We start from the raw sequence: 22,339 nt of genomic DNA, 5'->3' as shown, positions 1-22,339 counted from the left end.
CATTTATTGAATCTAATTTTATCTTCTAGGCCAACCTGGAATACATTACTCTTTTCCTCACATTACACAGATTTAATTATTTTTAGAGCTCTTTTGTTTTCCTTCAAGTCTTCTTCAAGATGAAGATGCCCCATTTCTTCCACTATTTTAAAAATGATTTCACTAAATAAAAACTTAAGTTCTCGTCTCCTCTCCCTCCTATATTTGCCAACAGCTCCTAACGTGTAGAACCTCTAAGTCTAAACAAACTATCCAAAATATAATCTAAGCAGTTCAACAAAGAGGGACTATTATTCTTCTTCCTATTTACAGTAAAATCCTTAAAATGGTGTAAAATCTTTTTATCATTTCTACAGTAAATCACTCATATTTAATATGCAGGGAACTAAATTCTTTACATTTTGTTTCCGTATATCACACTGTTAAGTCATGCATTACCATCTTGCACTTGACATTTACATGCATCCTCTATTAAATGTCATCTTATTTCATTGTGTATTGGATTTTTTATTTTTTGCTAGCCTTCCCACATTCATGTTATTTAAAAATTAGCTAAGTGCATAATCAATGTTAGTCTTGAAGGAATTAGGTAAAATTTATTGAAATTACATGACTACAAGTTAAAGATAAAATTACCGGAATACATATTCTCGTACAAATAAGAGAAGAGAGGCATCTTACTGAACCATAATTGTATACCAAACTGTGTTTTCTGCAACGGAGTAGTTAAATTTTGGGGGAGGGTACTAGGGTTAAGATACTTGTACCTAAGTCATGCAACATGTGCTATTTAAATTTAAATATGTCAAAGCGTTAGAAGATTTTCAAGAGGGAGGGAGATTCACTGGGGATAGAACATGACAGTGAAGGGAGGTGGTGAGTGAATATGGATATCAGTGACATCGTAGACATCTTCTAGGATGAATGAGACAAACTTTGCACAATATATTCCATTTTCATTTAGACTTATTTCTGGCTGATGATTTTCTTTTTCTGACCTAAAGTTTATTATTTTTTTCCTCTGGGGAAATGTTATATATTTGAATCAAAATAGTGCCTGGACTAAGTGGTGTGATAAAACCAAAGACTGACGTTAGATAATATACTAGAAATAAACTAATCCATCAAAAGAATTCCTTTCTTAAATAATTGAATTCATAACCTATAACTTTGAATTTCAAATTGTATTCATTCATATAATAATGGCTTCCTAAATTACCTTTTTCCACTTGAAATGCCAAAAACACTTGATAGCCCAAATTTTCCCATTATAAAACTACTTTATTTAATAAACTATCTTTGAAAAAATAGGATCATTACTGGCAAATGGTAACGACACTGCAGTACTTGCAAATTTAGGTCACTATATACAGATCATCTCAAAGAAGATTTTGTAGGTGGGTGTTGACATTTTCTTGTCACTGGGATAAATATCATGGTGGATAGAAATAGTCCTTGGTGTGTTTGAAATCTCATGAGGCAGAAGAAATATTTATTCATTGTTTATTAAACATCTATTGATAAAATATTTTCCATGTGCCAGACACTTCTAGTCATTTGAGATGTTTTAGTTAGCAAAACAGGCAAATGTTCTTGCCTCCAAGAAGCTTATAGTTTAATAGTCAGAGATGGGCAATAACAATACAGGAGTTGAGTAATTGAAATGATGTGTTAGAATGTGATATTGCTGTGCATTAAAAAAAAAAAAACAGGAAAAAGGAGTCATTTACATTTTAAGAGGTGTCTAGAGAATGTGGTCTAACACTGGTGCCTAGCATAGGCTTCATTGATGATACAGGGGACTAGGTATTTAAGACAGAATAATGGTAGATAGAAAACCCATAGAAGGGACTTGGTTAGTGTGCTCAGAATTACAGAAATTGGCACTCACAAAGACAGTATGGTATAGATTGAAGATAAGGTAAGATAGGTTGTAGAAGGCATTGTGGACTCCTAGAAGGAATTTAACTTTTACTCTTCATGATCATTATTTTTCAGGGATTCTTTTGGCTGTTGTGTTGATAATAGACTGGTGATATCAGGGAAGAACCATTTAGGACACACTGAAGCAATCCAGGTAAGAGATGATGGTTCTTCGCATCAGAGTTGCTGTAGAAGAAAAGGTAAGAAGTGATTGTTTGATTTACCCTTCATTCTGAAAGTTAAAGACAATTTCCTAGAGGTAGGATTTGAGTCTAAAAGAAATATGTATATTAAGGGAGTTTTGGCATATTTGTGATTAATGGAAGGATTAAATTAACATCAAATGATATAGGGAAGGTGATGATTGGAATCCTGTTTTGTATAGGAGTGTTAGCAGTTCAAAGTTGGATCTGTTTGTATTGTGATCTCTAGTCAGCATTCAAGTGGAAATACTGGACAATTAGATGAATAAATCTGGAGCCACAGCCTGATCTACAAGTATAAATTTGGATGTCAGGACCAAATACTAAGTCTTACAACACTAAAGCTTTTGTGGATGAAGAGAGTAGGGTGTTACAGAAAACCAATTTAAGAAGTGACCAATGAAGAAGTAGGATGTGATGTTGTGGAAGTCATGTGAAAAATTGTATTTAGAATGAACGATGAATGTTTTACTTCAAACATTGCTGGCAGTTCCCCAAAAGATGAGAACTGAGATTTGACCTTTGGATTTAGCCACATGGAGAGCATTGGTGATTTTCATAAAGTATTAATGGGAGTAAAAATCTAGTTAAAGTTGCGTTTTTGAGTGTGTGTGTGTGTGTGTGTGTGCACGTGTGTGCATGTGTAGACCAAGAAAGTGAGAGGATTGAGAGTTCAAGAATCAGTGGCCCCAGGGACTCCTACCTCCTGCTGTTCATATCCCATGTAACCAGCTTCCAGCAGGTGTGGTGTGGACCTAGTTCATTGCTTTCAGTCACTAGGAGTACGGCACAAATGATAGGGCACCACTCCCGTGATTAGGTAGCAAAAGACTGAACTTTGTTTTGTTGCTGTTCTCTCCCTGGAACATTCTTGAATCTCTTGCTTGCTTGCTGTGATAAAATTCAGCTTCTTTGTTGTGAGATACTCTGGGGGCAGGTCCACATGGCAAGGAATTGAGAGACCTTCCACCAACAGCTCTTGAGGAATTGAGCCCCTGTCCAGCTCTCCGCTAGGAATTAAATTCTACTCACAAGCTTGCGAATGATCTAGAGACCAGAGCCTTCCCCGTTGACTGTCAATGGTTGAAGCCATGTAGGGTTGCCACATACAGGGACGCTCAGTTAAATCTTCACATAAATAGCTGTGTGTGTCAGCGTACAGTATATGGAACAGGCACTAAAATTATTCATTGTATGTCTGAAATAAAAACTTAATTGGGCTTCCTTTATCTAATCTGCTAAATCTAGAACTTCTAGCTGTGAAAAATCCAGAGTCAGATGACTGGGCAGAGCTTCTCCCTGATTCCTGACCCAGTGAATAATAAACATGTGTTCACTGCTGCTAGGTTTGTGGGTCATTTGTGACACAGTCACAGCTAAGTTATATAAGGCAATTTTTGATAAATGTCAAAGGAAAATAGTGCTAGCTCAGGTTTGCACAAAAGCCAAAGAAGCATTGAAGAAAAAAGTAGGGTTTGAAACTGTCATTTTTTGGTTAGAATGCTTTTGTAGATTATAATATACTTAGAAGTTTAAATGTGTTTCTTATTTAAATCCAGCCTGGTAGATACCATGACTCTTCTGTTCTCTGATTTGCTCATCTATGACAAAATAATTAGGAATTGTGCCTTTGAACATATTCCTAAAGTAGCTTCACTGTAATATCATTGCAAAAATGCAAATCATATTTTATGGTATCTCCTTACTGGGGTTCTATTCTAGCAATAGCCAATATATGCCTTTGTGCTAAGCACTGTTCTAAATGCTTCTACATATTAATTTCTTTAATCATCATAATCACTAAGTTTACATAGATGGGGATAAAGACAATGTTGGTAATTTTTCTAAGATTGTACAGATACTAAAAGAGCAATATGTACTGAGTAGACACCAAAAGTCTTGGAAATGAGAATAGACTTTCTCTGTTCTCTATCACCTGCCACAAATTCTAATCTTTTACTGTTTAGATTAGCATTTTTATCACAATAAACTTGATTTCTTGGAAGTGTCATTACTTTTTTCTGAAATCTTATCCTTGGAAAATCCAAGTAGACAGTCAGCTCCATGATAAAAATAAACCTTATTTATATTTGATTTGATGGTCCTCTCTGTTGGGTAGTCAATCAATCCGGGTTTAAATCTGTTGTGTCCCATATGAACTTCAAAATCTTCAGGAATTTCCATTCTCTTAGCCTCAGTTTTCTCAACTGTAAAATGGAAATAATAACTATTATTATAGGCTATGGAGAAGATTAAAGCTACGTTGTAGTTTAAGGGCCTGGTCTAAGAAGTACATAGACATTCCAACTCCGTGTCCTCTACCTTGCACTCATCATGGTGCCTCCTACCCAAATAGTTCCTTCTTAGTCACTGAAATCTGGCCAGAATTCCCAGCCAACACTGAAGTAATACCTTGAAACCCAGAAATTTGTTTTTGTTGAAACCCAGAAGCATTTTCTCTTTAATTTTCCTTGTTTTCTCTGGAGTTTTTGACCCTTTTACTGTCCCTTCACTTAAAAATTTATTGCACTCTAACTTTGTTTGCATTGTCTTTTACTGATAATCTCACCATTCTCTTTGATCCTTTCTTTTTTATGCTATTTTAGAAGTGCTGTTAATACAAATCAGTCACCGAGAGTTACTAAGAATGCCCCCATCTTTTCTGTAAGTTCAGTGAAATCTAAATTAAATTATAAGCCTTTTTTTAAATTTAAAAATGAATTTCAAATTTCATATGGAAACATGACAATCTCAAAGGACGGTTTGCCCTATCAGATAACAAAGGCAGACTACCAAGCATCTAAGTGTTCAAATAATTTGTACAGTGAAATTTTGGCACACATACATACAAATTGAGCAATGAAAAATAGTAACTACTCTCATCATTTACTAAGTGGCTTGCTTGGTGTCTAGACATAAGTGCTCTTCAATTCTCGGACTTCTATTTACATAAAAATATTAGCTCTCCAAGCCTCTTTCAAATCCTATCTTGTGTTGGCACGCTCTATTACCATATCTTCTATTCTGTAATTTTCCCTAACTAGGATGTTTTCAATAGTTCTTTGCATCTGATGGTGACTCACAGCAAGGAATTTTCCTTTGAAGTCCACTGTGTGATATTTATCCCCACAGAGATTCTCATTTATTCTAATTCTTTGTTTTAAGACATTTTTGAATATCGAGATGTCCAAAACATGGTATTTTTCTCAGTCCCTTACAAGTAAATGATTTTTTTTTTTTAGTAGTTATTGTGCTACTTTGTCAGATATTAACTGTAGCATCTCTCTATTAGTTTAGTGGCATAATTGTGGTTGGGAGGACATTTCATTTGATCAGCAGTGTTCCTAATAATAAAAATAAAGTGACAGGCTGGTATGATTTCAATGAAAGACATTTAATTTCCAAGGGCTAGTGTTATAGAGAATAGTATCACCCATTCATAGGAAACAGCAAGAGTCATTGTAACCAACATGCTCACCTTACAGGATATTGTTCTGCTTCAGAATCTATTTGAAAAGATCATGCCAGTTTCAGATGGCATTCCCAACGTGAGAAATTGAAAACTCTATTACAACCATCACTCATGCACATGTCAGCGCGGGTCCCGTTTTCCTTCCTACTGACTAATGTAATTAATCTTAAAAATAGTTTCACATTTTTTGTACAATTAAAAGCAATCTACTGCTGAAATGATCTTAAATGCATGAATTCTCTTGAGTGCTAGGTTTCTTTTTCTCAGTTTTTCTCTCTTCCTTGTTCGTATTAATCTAAAATAGTTGCATTTTAAAGAAATGAAGAGAAAGGTGGTTTTTCAAAGGAATGTAGGAATGAACATGGATGAACTGTTCTAAGAAAATGAAAGATTCCTTATTGTTACTGAAATATCTATTTTATTAATGGTTTTGTTTTTAAACAAAAGGTAACTAAAATTCATGGAGATATATGAAGGTAATTGGGAGAAGGAAGCTGACAGCCTCCAGCTGTTAAAATTACTTACAAGATTCTGCCTCTTACAAGCTGGGAGACCTGCTTGCCGAAGGGTGATGACTGGGCAAGGCAGGGGTAGTGTCGGGCTTGTTTTCCTGCGTGGATTGCAGCAAGCATGTGAGCAAGGCTGTCTTCAAAGGCCCCAGCCATTTGCACCCAACATGGGGCAGTGTTTAATCTGGATGCCCCTTTGACCTGAGACTTGAACAGTTCTTTGCGGGGAGCAGCATTGGAAGGGGTGCAGGACATAGGAAAGGTGACTCAAAGTCCACATGGAGCAATGAGAAGCCTAGAGGGGCTACCCTGGAAATGATGGGCCACCCTGATCCATGGGTGGCCTCATATTTATAAGAATAGGGTTCAGAGAAGGTTGACAAGTACATAGAGGAATATACATGTGCGGGGATACATTAGGGGGGTGTGTTATCATCTGGTGCAAGCTGGGGTGGAGAGACCAGGAGCTGTTGCTTGGTGAGCTCCATAGTTCCCACCAGTCAAAGCATTCGCTCTATTCCCTGTTCATATCTAACTTTCTGCTATTCCTTACAAGGAAGGTGTTGGAGCCGATCTTGCTAATCCGGCCATGACATCTGACTGCTGTTTTCAGCAGACAGTGGTTTTCCAGTACATTCCTCATGCCAGACTTTTGTCCTTGTTGAGCAGCCTCCTGCCTGACTCTACCTTTAGCTTGACCAGCAGGAACTCTGGACACAATAGTCCTGAGAACGAGGGCTGGGGATTGCACAGTTCTTCATGATTGGATGCTTCCCTTGCCCCCATACTTGTCCCCTCCGGTTCCCCCATGAGCTGTGCTCCTCCATAAGCCTTTTGCTCTCCCATCTCAGCTTAGAAAGGCAGCACTGTGCAAAGGGAGTTTTTTTTTAAGTCAATATGGAATCATATTACACGTTGGAGACAAAAGGAGATACACAGACAAAACAGACATATGGTACAAACCAAATAGCACCATATTTTTTATCATTCAGGTAAACTGGGCTTCAAATCCTAGCTAAACTGATTCCTTTGGATCCTGTTTGAACATCTTTGAAATGGTTTAGGTGAGAAAAGTAGGCAAGAGAAGAAAGTTCTTCAAAGCAAAAGCATATACATGCTGACAGCACAATTTGATACCAAACAATGACGATGATGAGATAATGGGAGATTGTTCTTAAAAATTACCTTTCATGTTATTTATTGCACGTTTTGAGCTGATGGCTCTCTGGAGAAAAACAGGTTTGTATCTTGATAGCATAGAAAAATCAACAAGTTCATTTGTGTGTTTCAGAAGTGACTGAATTCTTTGAATACTTGTCAAACATTCTGATTATTAAAATAAAAATTAAAAAATGTTTACTTGTAGATTTGCCACACTTTTGCTCAGTAGCAATTATTGCTGTGTGACTATTTTAACTGCACAAGCATATTTGAATTTAATGATCCTTGTTTTAATCACAATGGGCCCAACTGAGGAACTGCAGAGATAAATCAATATCTGCTACTACAGTATTATAATTGAACTGTATACAGATGTTAATTAATGTAATTGCTGGCTGCCCTTGTGGTATGGATAGTATCTGTCATTTGGCCTTTAGATGGAGATTTTCAGTGATTTTCAAATACATGTAATATGTGAAATGCACATACATCTTTATGAAAATGTTGCTAATAGAAAACCCTCCATTTCTTTTGTTTTATGGGAGTGGAACAGAGTCTAGTAGAGACACTGGCATTTTTTTAAAGATTTATTTATGCATACAAGAGCTGGGGTACAGGCCAGGGGTAGGGGAGGTGAGAGGAATCACCAGAGACAGAGTGGGGAGCAAAACAGGTGGTTTAACTGAAATACACTGCTGATGGGAGCAGTGGAAAGACAGGAGAGGTCGGCTGTGCTATATGGGTCAGCTCCCTGGCCGGGGATCGAACTCATGCTGCAGTTGCTGAGGATAGCTTCATAGATTGCGTCTTAACCCCTTGCACCACCAGGGAGGGCTGACACTGGCATTTATAGCCTACAAATGTTACCACTCTTTTCCCATTGCTACCTTCCTCTAATCTGAATTCTCTAACCCAGTGAAGAGAGGGGTCGTCCCAGAAGAGCTAGAAACTCGATGCCTTAGATAGGGTTTCAAGAAGTTGTGTTCTGGAAGAGATTGTTTCTCACAGCTAAAATACTTTTCCCTTTTGTTGGCATGTAGGGTTTAGAGTCCTGGCTCAATTTTTCACTTCCTTTAATGTTCTTTGTAATTCTCTTCTCTTTTCACATCAGGTAGCCCTTACTCAACTTCCTTGCAGTTATTCTTAGGAGTTATTCTTCATATGATTAATCTTAGCATTTGACTGGATTCAATTTAGTAAGAAAGTACTGTATTTTTGCATTATTACCTAATTAAAAAATCTAATAGTTATTTTTCAAAATACTGTAACTTTGGCGGGGAATTACCACACCATGCATTTGCTTTGTATGCATTTCCCCCACAATAATGTAACTTTAGTGTGTCAACTAAAAATCCATGAGAATGTTTAAAGTTTAATCACTTTTATTAAATTGACCTGACAGTCAATCTACTGTGGACATTACTATTCTGTTTTATCTTTAGTTAATCAAGTTGAGTGAAAGAAGCGAGCCAGTCATGGAGACTGAATTTCATATTTATGTTTCCCATTAATAAAATTTAGTATCTGTGGGAATCACTCTATTGATGGATGTGAAAATTAAAGAATAGAATAAAAACACATTTATTTGCTCTTACAATTTTGGGATTCAGTTATAGCTAGTGTGAGAAAATGTTACAATGCAGTTTCCTTGAATACAATTTGTTTTTTTTTTTGGCCGTGATCCTTGTTCTCTATCCTCAATTCCATTGGTGGTATAAACAGAATGACCTGCTCTTCCGCCATCTTGGTTTTCCCTCCCAGACTGAAGCAACCAGGCATGTCTCTGTGGTCTTAGGCAAAATGAAGATGGAACTAGCTTGCATGACTGTGTCCCTCTTAGCAGAATCTGCTGGGGTGTTAAAGACTTCTAGATGGTTGAAGAGTTCCTAAACAATCCCAGTAGCGTGAATGGCAAGTGGTATTTTTGCAAAGTCTTGGAACAACTGTTTTGTATTTTCTTCAATGTGATGTTTTGGGTATTTATTTTTATACAGGAATAGTGTAAATTTATTTACAAATAGCTTAATGATAAGAATGATTTTCACTTCATACTTTCTTTACTTCTGTGTTTACTCATTTATTCATTGAACAAATGTTATGAAGTCCTTGCCATGTTCGAGGCATTGTTCCAAATTGTTGGAATGTGATGGTAAAAAACAACAGATCTGTCTTCAGGGACTTAGACTATTGAATTTTTGAGAATTCAAATTATTAGTCACTTGAATATATGATGAGCAATTTTTATTATAATTTCAGGTGAAATTGACCTTTCTGAGCAATCTTATTGCTATACTGCTAAAGCATTATTACTTTGACATGTAAATCATCTCACATCTTGTAGACTTAATAGCTAAAAATCGATCTGCTAACATTCTGTTTTTACTGCACGCCTTGTACTTGGGGGTAACACATTTGTACATCATTAAGATTACACTACCATTCTACAAAATAATCTAGCAGTCTACAAAATAATCTAGCAGTCTACAAAATAATCTGGCAGTCTACAAAATAATCTGGCAGTCTACAAAATAATCTGGCAGTCTACAAAATAATCTGGCAGTCTACAAAATAATCTGGCAGTCTACAAAATAATCTAGCAGTCTACAAAATAATCTAGCAGTCTACAAAATAATCTAGCAGTCTACAAAATAATCTAGCAGTCTACAAAATAATCTGCAACTTATAAAAAGTCAAGGTCAAGACACAAGTGATAGATTGTACAGTCACTGACACACACTGACACCAGATACATGTGTGTGAGTGCCTGTCTGTGTGTGTCCCCAAAGCTGTTTATATGGATAATGACATTAGAGACTATTGTCGTTCTTGGAGTTCATGTATACAAAAATTAGAGACTGTCATTCTTGGGGTGCACATCATTTGCCTTCACATGAGGATGCTGGCATGAGGCAGTGCATTGCAAGAGGTACAATTCCAGTCCGTCAGGCAATGTGTGACAAGTGCAATGGGAAAAGATGGATTTAATACAAACATTTCAAGAAAGTTGTCAGTTTTTCTTACTTTTTGCTGAGGCGCCTCAGGGGAAAAGGAGAAATTACCCACTGAGATGAGTTGTGGGAATCAACATAAAGGAAACAAAAAGGATTCTGCTAATACAATGACACTTTCATCTAAACAACTGAGAAAGTAGAGGGCTCAGTTAGATTTCAGGAGATATTCTTTGCATTTAGATTTTTAATTAGATAAAGTGCACAATTCAATTCCCTAGAAATCAAACAAAAATAATAGACTCCTTGAACTACCAAAAATATTTTAAGGCATTTGTGGCAAAATGATAATCCAATATGGAAAAAAATCCAACATTCTCTAGTTTGTTTAAAACAATAGACAATAGATCAATTAGTGAATTAAATATATTGCTTCGTGTTCTAGTTTATTTAAATTGTTTTGGGATCAATGAATAGTCAATTGATTCTTTAACATCTATGATATTTGGTTTCCACCCATACTTGCATGGATCTATGTAAATGTAGTACTTTTCATATTCAGAACTTACTAGTCGTTTGAAATCTACAAAAATAACTGGTTTAGGTTTTGAGTGTCAGCCTGAGAAGAATGCTCAATAAAGTTTCTAGGTGACAGTGATCATTTTCTGTCAACAGGAACAAAAAGTTCAATGCTTGATCTTTATAGCTTTTCCTATATTTGGCTCATTTGTCGTTGGGTAAGGGTAATGGAATTCCATTTCTAATTGACTGAGAGTTATTCATAAGGAACAGTACTGACTGTTTCCTATTTTTTTCTGCATAATTATTGCTGAAGTGTTTTAAAAAATACTGGTGTCTTGACTAATCCTAACAGAATGGTTTCCCCCCAAAACATTTTAAATTTATTTGCTCTCATGACATGCTTTTAATCTCCCAGAAAAGCGAGAAACTCACAATGGGTGAGCTGGGTGTGTGTGTGTGTGTGTGTGTGTGTGCAAGTGCACATACAGGGTGTGTGTTTTAACTTTAGAAGAACTTAAGAAGAGTTACATCAATAGTAAAGGAGAAATTAGAAAGGAAGTCACATGTACTTCTAGACCTAATGTGTTTGGAAATCTAGGACACTGAAGTTTATTTAACTTAAATAGAGCTTATACTTCTTGTCACCCCACTATTACACATCCTTCTGGAGGACCACAATGCAAACTTTCTACAATTTGTCAATAGTGGTAATGGACATGTAATAGGAACATTTCGAATTTTTTCATGCGAGTATATAGGAGTTTCTCTTGGGAGTAACCTAGAGATAAAATTATTAACTAATGCTAAATCCATATATTCAACATTATTAGATATTCCCAAATTATATTTGAGGGTGATTATAGCAATTTAGTCTCCAAATTAATGTGCAAAAGTTACTTTATTTAGCATCTATACCAAAGCTTTTCATCAACACCCTTCAATTTTTGTCAATGAGTAAAAAAATAGATATCACTCTAAAAATTGCATTTATCTTACTCTTGAGTTTGAATATTTTGTCCATATATGCATAAATCTTGGAGTTTCTTATATCATTTTCTTTTTTTTACATACTCTTTAATATTTCTTTTGGATTCCCTAATTTGTAGTTTTTCATTTGCTGTATAGTAAGCATTGAATGATTCTTAAAGTATGTTAGGATTATCTGGCAGTGTACAATTTATATTTTTCACCAGGAATATAAAAGCTATTTTAAAAAATCTGTATCAACTTTATCATAATTAAAACAACTTATTATAAATACATTAAAAATGTATGTACCCCTAATGACACACGCCCTAAAAGTTATAAGGAATTTTACTCGTGTTTGTACCTTATATTTTGCATCTTCAAAATTTTCTCTCTAAATATGCTTTTACATCTGTGATCATAGACATTGTTCTAGATTTTCTAAATATTCTGGTACTTTGTTTTCACTTGGAGATTTAATTCATTTAGAGCTTTTTTTATGTGGTATGAACCTGAGACCTTAGAAGTGATGTTAGTTTTCTATTTTTGTTTGACAAGTGACCATTAAACTTATTATCTTAAGGCTCCACCCTTTTATTATTCAGTTTTGAGGGTCAAAAACCTGTGGACATTACTGGCCTCTTTACATGGCACCTCATAAAACTGAGACCTAAGTGCTGCCCAGTTGCACGAATTTGGGGGCTTTGGGTTTCAGAGCTTCTTTTTAAGACCCTCAGGTTGCTGACAGATTTCAGTTCATTCATTGTAGATTTAGGTCCTTATTTTCTTGATGATGTCAAGTGGGATCACTCTTAGCTTCTAGAAACCACTCAGGTCCTTTCCAAATGGCCCGTCCATCTCCAAGCTAGCATTTGAATCCCACACTCCCCTCCCTGTCACCCTGTCTGTCTATCTCTCTGTCATAATATGCTTCTTGCACTTGGATTTCTGACTTCCTCCTTTATTATCATGCACAGAAAACATTGCTTTTATTGATTTGTTTTTCACTCCTTGACTTATCAAAACTCTTCTATTCAACTGATAGGAAATTAAAGTATTTTCATCAAATCCATGTTTTCTTAAACAGTGTCAGTAGTGCTCTCTTTTCTTCCTAAGAAACTTTCCATGGAGTCCTCTGATTTCTTTCTATTTATTCCCTTTTTTCTTGAGGTAATGTTAGTTTCCAATATCGGATGTTACCTGTGGGCAGAGATTCGTAACTCTTCACATGTGTGTTACCACACCCACAAAGCTCCCATGATCTGTTTTTAAAGGGCTCACCTGAGTAGGCATGGTCTACCTGGGTAATCTGATGCCAAGGTCAATGCTTAGTAACACTTGAATCACACTACAAATGACTTTTATCATGTAATGTGACCAAATTTTGGATGTGATACCAGAGAATGGAGGATACGTGGGTCATCTTAGAATTTTACTCATTGGGAGTGAGTTTGTTACCCTATTATTTTACAGTTCCTACATGCCTTCTGTTTTAATCTTATCATTAGAGAGCTAAAATAGAAAAAAAGAGAGGCTACGTCCATGTGCCTCAAAAATTATCAGAAATTTTCAAAAATTAATTTTATAACATAATCACATAATGAAGATTACAGTACATTTCAGGACATGTTTATTTTTCTAGTTAAAAAATTATGTCTTTCAAATTTCCTAGAACTGAATCATTAACAAGGAAAAAAATTTATCTACTATATTCTTAGTGTGTTGAAGATTCTCTCATCACTTTTAATGTGCTACATTTAAATTATGACTACATTGATAGGGAAAGGTAGGATAGACATGTGCGTATTAAGCATTCTCAGAAATTAAGCTGCTGTAGAAATCTTTGCCCTTTCTCATTTTTTAATCCCAGCAAATGCAGCCAAGTGGAGTTTTGTGATGGATTTGCAAACTTTCTGCAATTCCTTAAATTATTGTTTTGATTTCACATAAAGTGGATGTTGCATGCAAGACTAACCTAGGCAGAATTGCTCTAACCACATACTGTCTTTGATATAATAGCAATAATTGAAATAAATGAGCTGTGTTTTACTTTGCAATTGAATTATGTAACTTTAGTTAAAGGAGATATATATATATATATATATATATATTAAGATTTATTTATTTATACAAGCTCTGGGTATAGTCAGAAGTGTGGGAGGGTGAGAGAATTCACCAGAGTCAGAGTGGAGAGCAGAGCAGGCAGACTGACGAAGTACACTGCTGAGGGGAGCAGCGGGCCGGTCGAACTGGTGCTGCAAAGGCTGTGGGCAGCTTCGCAACCCAGCACTCAACTGCTGCACCACCGGGGAGGCCCAAGGAGATATATATTTTAATGTAACCTGCATATACCTATATATAGACAGTGTGTATCTGTATGCCCTTTTATTTTATAAATTAAGAGAATCATCCATTTGTTGTAACCTAATTTCTTCTTTATATGAATGGAACTAAGTCTGAGCTGTATCCCTTTAATCACTCCCACCTTTTTCTTTAGACATTTAATGCCAGTTCTGTGTAAGCTTGAATGCAAGATGGTGATGATATGAATTTGCCTTTGCTATCCTTGATTTTAGTTTTCATGCAATTGATATTTTTCTTATTTCTCTAAGTCTATTCTTATTTTTGGTTCTTTGTTTCAAGTTCTTGTAACAGCCATCATATGTTCTTCCTACTTCTGGTTCCTAAGTTTTTTTTTATATCACTTTCCCACTAATTGTGAGTATTAAACTTTCATATTTTTTATAGCTAGGTAGTATTCCATTGAGTATGTATTCTGTAATTCCTTTTTCCAGTCATTAATTGGTGGGCATTTAGGTTGGCTCGATGACTTCACTTCATGAATAAAGCTACTATGAACACAGGTTTGCATAAAACTTTTCATATTGGCTCTTTCTTATTCTTCGGGTAAATACCTAGCATTGGTTTTGCTGAATGGGATGTTAATTTCCATTTTCACTTTTTCGAAGAATCTCCATACCATTTTCCATAAGGGCTGCGCCAAATTACATTCTATCATTGGTAGGTGAGCTTCCCTTTTATCCCCACATCCTTCCCCCCCAAAATGTTGCTAGTGTTTTTTTCTCCTAGGGGTTAAGTGTCATCTAATTGCATTTCCCTTATAATAAGTGATGTTGTGTGTCTTCATCTTCTTTGGACAATTTTCATGATTCATTATGTTTATTGGTCATTGCCTGTTTCATAGGCTTGAATTCAAACTTCATTTTGTGGGAATCTTTGGTTTGGGGTCACTAGATACAAAGCTATCCTAAGAATATGAGGTGCGTGTGTATACAAATATGTGTGTGTATATGTATAATGTTGAATAGTGATTGAATGGGTTCAACTGTGCTGTAGCTGAGCTGTTCTCTTGTCCTTTATTCATTAAAACAATTTTTGACTTTTGAAACATTCATATCTATATACAAGGTATTTAATATCAGTAAGTTGTCATAGAATGTTCAAAGCTAGCATATATTCACCATTGGGTCATTCATTTAAGAGGCTTGCACATGGTGGCCCATGAACTTCTCAAAACATGTTTGCACTTAACTTGGTGGAGGCAACAAGTATTGCAACAATTTTCCCAAGGAAAAGTGGTGGGACTGGGTTCCAGGACCTGTGGCTGGTCCCACATCCTGTGGCCAGTTCCACGACCTGTGGATACTAAGGTACAGCCAAGTGGGTCATGGGTGGGGGCACTGAATTCCTAAAAGGGAAACTGTGCCCAGTTCTTAGCAGCGCAGTTATGCTTGGTGGCAACATTTGGTTTCATACTGCATAAGCAGGTAATTCCTCTTTTCCCTTCCATCATAAATCTAATGAAATTGTTTTGTTTGTGAAATTGGATTGAGTTGTGAGATACTGCAATGGAAATAGCTATTGAATATCTAGAAATTTAACTCAGAGTTCAGTACTGCTCTATGAGCAAGTGAAGTTATTTGTTTCTATTACTATTTGGAAAGCTGACACAGTCAAGAGTACATCCTTTGATTTCTTAACATTCACATTTATTCAGTAGACACCTATGAAGTGTCTGCCATGTTGCAGACATTGAGACACACACACGCTAAATAAAGTCTGAGGGTGGACAAAAATGGATTTGATTCATTTCAGTGTTTCGGCATGTGCAGGGACTGATGTTGGGTAAATACTCATAAAAAAAAACAAACAAATTTTAAATGATAAGACATAAGTGCTGTGGAGAGGCACATCTTGCTATGAGAAATACTAAGTATAGAATATTTTGATGTTTAACTTTAAAGAATATTTTAGATCTCATGATAAATATGATCATAAGAAGCACCTTGGTTGAAACTTTGGGTGCATGCTGGGATGTGTGTTATAGGAGTAAGAGCATTCATTGCCTGATTTGTGGGCTCATTGTGTTTTTCTTGTTAAACTGCTATCTTGCTGTGAAACATAGTAACACAAAAACATCTTTTTATTTATTGACAGAAGAGTTACAAAGTTGGATATATCATTTGGTCTTATTTTTAGCTAATTTTAAATCAACCCCCATTTCCCCCTAATACCCGATTATTTTTTTCCATATAAATTGTTCTACCTATAAGTGGCCTATGGGTGCATGAACTTGCTTGATCACAGAAAGTGATTTTCTGTGAGCTTTCCTGAGATGAAGGTAAATTCTCTTTGACTCATTCATTTTTGGTGCATGTAGGTAAGCAACACAGTGATTTTTTGAATAACTATTTAAGTTTGTTTCCCTGTGTATTTTTCTCTAATTACTTGTGCAATATCATTGCCATCATTGGTGCCACCTCTGTTTTCTATGTAAAACTTGTTATTAAAAATAGCAAAAATTAGTAGAATAATTTTGTATGGATAACATGCAAAATTGAATCTTCATTATTCTAAAATGAGAAATTTATAATCATAACAGTGAAAATAATTTACATTCCATTTTTTTATGAGACAATACATCACTTTGTAAAATTTGTTTCCAGATGAGGAGTAACTTTATATAGTGGGTGATAAACACCTACAATTGTTTTTTTCCATTTATTTTTGTTTTTCCATTGTGACATTAGTTCCTTTTTATGGGCAGTAGAATGCTGAGTGTCAATTTAGATTTCATCACTAGATTCGTGGGAAATATTAACACAGGTTTGGGTCATATATTTAAATGATCTAAGAGAACATGCACTAAAAGAAAAATAATAAAGTCATATTCAAAAAAAATGAAATTAATTACATCCTCTAGTTCCTTGAAAAAAACATGTTCACTGCTCAAGACTTTTTAAAGTCTTCTTTTTTTGACCTTTTTAAAACATCTACCTGGTCACATAACACAGAAGCATTTTTCTATTCCAAAAGTGGATACAAATAGTGTTAGTGGTACACTAATATGTTTTTCTGAGAATCAAAAAGATTGTTGTTTTTTAATCATAAAACATGATGTTGTAACCCTCCCCCCAGATTTACCCACTTCCAATTCCCCCTGTGAATTGAAATATATTTAGTTACATCATACAAATGTGGTTTTATTTTTCAAGACCAGATTATGTGATGACAAAACAATTTTCTGATTGAAAGTTGTTTATTTTGCTTTATCAACTAAGCCAGGCAAAATAAAGCTAAGTATCATTCTTTATCCCCTTATAAGAATATACTGAAATCATATCATGAGTTTACTCGAATTCCAGTTGAAATCATGAATTTTTATCTAATTTTGCTTTAAATTGGTCACATTTTTATCTAATTTTCACCCAATGGTAATAGTGACACATTATTTTAAATTAAAACTAAGTGATATTTTCTATATCTTAAAATACTCATTCTAAATGATGAAAATTAAGATAAAGGAGATAATTTACCCAAATCTGTTTTGGAAGTTTGAAATTTTATTTCTGGTAATTTCCTATTCTTTATTTTTATCTAACCTATGAATCAAATACTAAAGCCCAAACAGAATCTCTCTTGGCTCTTTACAGCTCAACCTCAAGCCAGACTGCATTCACAACACTCTGAGTTCCTTTCTCACAAAATGTGGCTTTATTTTTCAAGACCAGAAAATGTCAGATAAAGTGTTGAGCTGTGAGAATCTTGTCTAAAAATGAAATGTCCAAAATCCAATTTACTCACTTGCTTCTCAAAATCCAAAGAATACATAGAAAACATGTTACATTTTTTTCCTAGTACATAGTCTTTTTGAATTTGGTTAAAAAAAAATGTTTTTTTTAAAATGTGTGCATTGTAGTTAGATGAAATCCCTATTTGACCCAAAACATCTGAGTTTTTCATGCATCATTCTAAGGAAGGGAAATACAATTGATAGAATGTGTGAGAAATAGCACAATATAGAGGTTGAATGTGGAGGTTGAAGTGAAGTATACAATCAGCAATTTTAGGATATTGTTAGATAACTTTGATTTATTGCTAATAGCAATCAAGTCCTTTTCACTGGTATTTTTGTAATAAATGTATTAAAATTAATAAAAAGTTGAGTTTTGGCAGAGAGAGATTTTCTTTACTTAAATATTAGAAATTATACATTATGCCTCATACAAATGCCTAAAACCTTTCTTTAGAGAGGGTGGGTAGAGAGAGAGAGAGAGAACACAAAAAGAAAATATATTTTATAAGTGCATTTATAAGAGCATGTAAATGACCAACTCTGTGAAGACAACAACGCTTTAAAAAGTAATGAAGTAGATGTGTTTCATGACGAGAGGAGTAAAGAAAGTACAAGAAAATAAGACCGGAAAGGGAGAAAAGCCAATGAAGGAGGGTAACGAGGCCCTGGAATAAAGTCATGGGGACAGGTTCAGTCTTATGGGGAATCTCTAGGAAACTATATGAAATAATCTCTCAAAATTCTCTTTCTCGACTCTTCTTCCACTAAGGATAGTAGGGAGTTCTAAAGACACAATTACTATATCCTTTTTTTTCTTGTTAATAAACTACAAAAATTATGAATGTTGTTTACAGCATTGAGAATGAGAGAACTGGGTTTGCAGGGCAAACAAGCACCTGGAATCTTTGGAAAGATCAGCCACTCCAAAGAGAATGGAGCACAGCCTTTGGAGGATCACTTTCCTCTGAAGCTTCAGTGAATAGGCAAGTTGAGAGTAGCACACAGGGGTCTCCCCGGTGGCACAAGGGGTTAAGTCTCAGCACTATGAATCTATCAGCAGTCACAGAAGCACAGGTTCGATCCCTGGCCAAGGAGCTACCCACATGATGCAGCAGACTTCTCCTGTCTCCCCGCTGCTCCCCTCAGCAGTGTGTTTCAATAGATCAGTCTGTTCTGCTCCCCATTCTCTCTGGTGAATCCTCTCACCCCTATACCTCTTGTGTGCATAAATACATAAAATAAATCTTTAAACCAATAAGTGGCACACAGAATAGCAGCATTGAGGAAAACCCTACAGCCATCTAGCTACCATCCTAGGCACAGGTCATGCAGGGCAAACACCGAAAGAATGCATAGAAGGTAACCATGTCAATGACAAATATCAAAACCCACCATCTCTGGCACAGATGCAGAAACACTGAAAATTGAGTCCAGAAAGTTATATTCTTGTCTAGGCAGCAATGCTATGACACTATCTCATATGATCAGATTAATAAAAAAAATGACAAGACAAACACAGAAAGCAAGAAAGTAGCACACTGTCAAGAGACAGAAGGTAAAGCTATACCTGAATAGCCAGATAGTGACCCTCTCAGCTAAGAATATTAAAACAACAGTGTTTAATATGGAGAGGGGGCTAGTGGAAGAGATGGGCTGTCTCCGAATTTCAGGGGCGAGATGGAACACACAAGAGGCAGTAGACATGGGAAAGCAACAGCAACTAGTTACAGGAGGACTTTGACAGACTCATAGACGGACAGAAACAATAGGAATAATCTGTGTGCATGAAGAAAGACTCATAAAAATTACCCAAACTGCAACATGAAAGGGAAAAAGCATGGACAGAAACAAAAACAAAACCCCCAGAACATCCAAAAGCTGGAAGACATATCAAAAAAATCCTAACATGCCTGTAATTAGACTCTTACATGAACCCGGAGGATATTAAGCTAATGGAATAAGACAGACACAGAAAGATAAACATTGCATAATCTCGCTTACATGTGGAATTTTAAATAGCTGAACTCCTGGAAGTGCAGAGTAAAATAGAACGGTGGCTGTCAGGACATGGAGGAGGAGGGAAATGTCGATCTAATGGTACACAGTTTGTTATGCAAGGTGAAGAGGTTCTAGAGAGCTAATAAATAGCAGGGTGAGGTGTGCTAAGAGGTAGACGGTCATGTTCTTATCATTGAAAAAGTAATCTGCATGAGGGATGGAGAGATTAGCCTGCTTTGTAATAGTGACTATTGTAACATGGATCAAAACATCAAGTGTATACCTTAATACAAAGAATTTCTACTTGTCAATTAAACCTTCAATAAAATTGAAGAAAAGGAAAAGCTCAGGTCAGAGAAGAAAAAAATTACATGTAGAACAGGAATTAGAATTACAGTAGTCTTTTCTTAGCCAACAAATAAAGATGTCTCTGTATACAAAGATAAATTACCATCTATGTCTCTGAGGAGCCAGGAAAGCAGTAACACCCAGCAATACTGAGGACATCAAGTTCCCAAGGTTCATTTCCATGTATTGTTCCCCCAACAAATCTAGCCAGGGCTCTTTGGTGAAGTCCCTTTTATTAGAAATTCCATTAGTTTTAAAAATTACACTTGTTTTTTGTCCATCATATCTAGAAAAGATACATTCTGATGAGTGGTTTCTTTCTAGGTGAGCTACTCTAGACATGACCATGTATCCCTAAAGAAAGTAGTATTAAGTAATATTGCATCCATTTATTTATTTTGTATATTTATAGGCTCAGCCTGGAGATAGTGTTTTTCACACATACAGTAGATTGAATTGTCACAAACCTCTCAACACGTATTTGTGCAATGTGAAATTAATATAAGTTGTAAAGTTCACATTGTAAAAAAAATTAGCTGGAGCTGATCACTTGAAAATATGAAATGAACACTCTATTTTAGAGATATAGATAGTCACAGTATTTTTTAGACTGAGTAAATTCTAGAATGAAACTCAAAGCATGCAAAATGCATTTTTTAATAACCCCCAAATCTAATAAAACCTGACACTTTGGAAAATTGACCACCATCCCTATTTACACAGGTTTGTATTGGCTTCAGCTACTATCATTCTTTATCATAGTTGTAGCCACTGAAGTCTAGTGTTTATTGAAACACTTCCCCAAATATAAGATTTCAAAGGTTTAATGGCTTGCATAATTTTGGAATGAAATGTAATTATTTTTAATCCATTTTTTTAAACCTAGAGTCCCTGAATGATGGTGGTTTTTAAAAAAAATCTCACTCTTGCTTGGTTTTGCATAGAAAATGAATTTTAAAAATTAACATACTTTCTATACCATATTTCTGCAAGCTAGATCACTTGTTCATTTCCAACAAAAATGTCACCAGTGATCCAGGTCTCAAACTTAAAACATATCTTTATTTTTCTTGGATTTATAGGCATTCTATAAATACAAACTTGATGAAAATTCATCTCGGGGTGATTGAGCCCAATACTGCTCAGTAGCTAGAATAGACTTACCTGATGCTTATTTAATGTGATTATCTAGGTTATCTTGGCAATTCTATTTCTTTGAGTCCCAGGATTTCTTAAATAATGAAAAGAATTTAGACATTGTGACCACGAAAGCATGTCCTATGTGGTATGACATATGCAGAACTTTAATGATTGTGCAAAGTCAATGCAGGGAGTTACAGGTCTTGAATGATCAACTAGTTGAAGGGGAAGTTGAGAAAAGCAGGGTTGGTCACCCAACAGGCTGTACTATCAAAACAGATATGACTGCAGAGGACATGCTTGTTTGAGGAGTGATGGGGATGCATGAATGATGCAGTATCTGTGACAAAAACCAAAGGTTTTCTCAACTTACACAAGATTTTGCCACTGTAAGTTGTGATAATAGCCATCTTACTGACACCTCTTCTTCTGGCAATTTCCTCTCTGTAGTGTTGTCAGAGAGCACTCAGTTTGCATATCAACATGACCCCAGCCTTAGATGGCCAGAACACAAATGTACATATACTAATGGTGCGTTTCTAGCAGACAGTCATCCCACTTGGTGCAGGGAGAGAGAATAGTGACTCCCAGACAGGAAGGCCCCATGTCCTCCCTGGTTCTAGTGGTTTTGAAAGGGGTTCGTTACTGACGTCTCTAACTTTCCTGATGTAGTGCAATAAAACTCCAGTTATTCCTTCCTTTTTCTGGAGTTTCACCTGAATCATTTAACTTTTCTGTCTAAAAATCTCACCAAATTTACTGGCGTAAGACAATTATTGCTTTGGAGTCCTGCAGTCTGTTGGCAGTCCTTCAGTCTGGTTAGGCCCCATTGATATTAGCTGGGCTCCCTCAAGTATTTGTAGTCACTTAGCAGACCAGCTAAAATCTGGCTAGACCAGCGTGGCTTCAGGTGCATGGCTGGTATCTGCTCCACCTTGTCTCTGAGCTTCCAGAAAGTCCAAGCTAGTCCAGGATGTTCACAGATGGATTGTTTACCTGGTGGCTGAATAGGATTTTGAGAGAAGTCAAGGAAAAGTCTAGGTGTGAGATCA

At 35.8% G+C, this 22,339-nt stretch overlaps 1 long non-coding RNA gene across 1 annotated transcript in view; it reads left to right on the top strand.

Annotated features, from left to right (window-relative positions):
- The first annotated feature begins 2,013 nt into the window (after positions 1-2,013).
- The window catches only part of LOC129145370 (uncharacterized), a 78,208-nt gene continuing 57,882 nt past the window's right edge, over positions 2,014-22,339 (top strand). The window contains exon 1 of the long non-coding RNA XR_008550896.1: positions 2,014-2,077. This is a non-coding gene — a long non-coding RNA (uncharacterized LOC129145370). The remainder of the gene's footprint in view (positions 2,078-22,339) is intronic.

Source organism: Talpa occidentalis, unplaced genomic scaffold (assembly GCF_014898055.3).
Source record: "Talpa occidentalis isolate TD23 unplaced genomic scaffold, MPIMG_talOcc4v2.1, whole genome shotgun sequence".
Lineage (NCBI taxonomy): Eukaryota > Metazoa > Chordata > Mammalia > Eulipotyphla > Talpidae > Talpa > Talpa occidentalis.
Note: the sequence above shows the minus strand (reverse complement) of the source record. Positions and strands in the feature narration are given on the sequence as shown.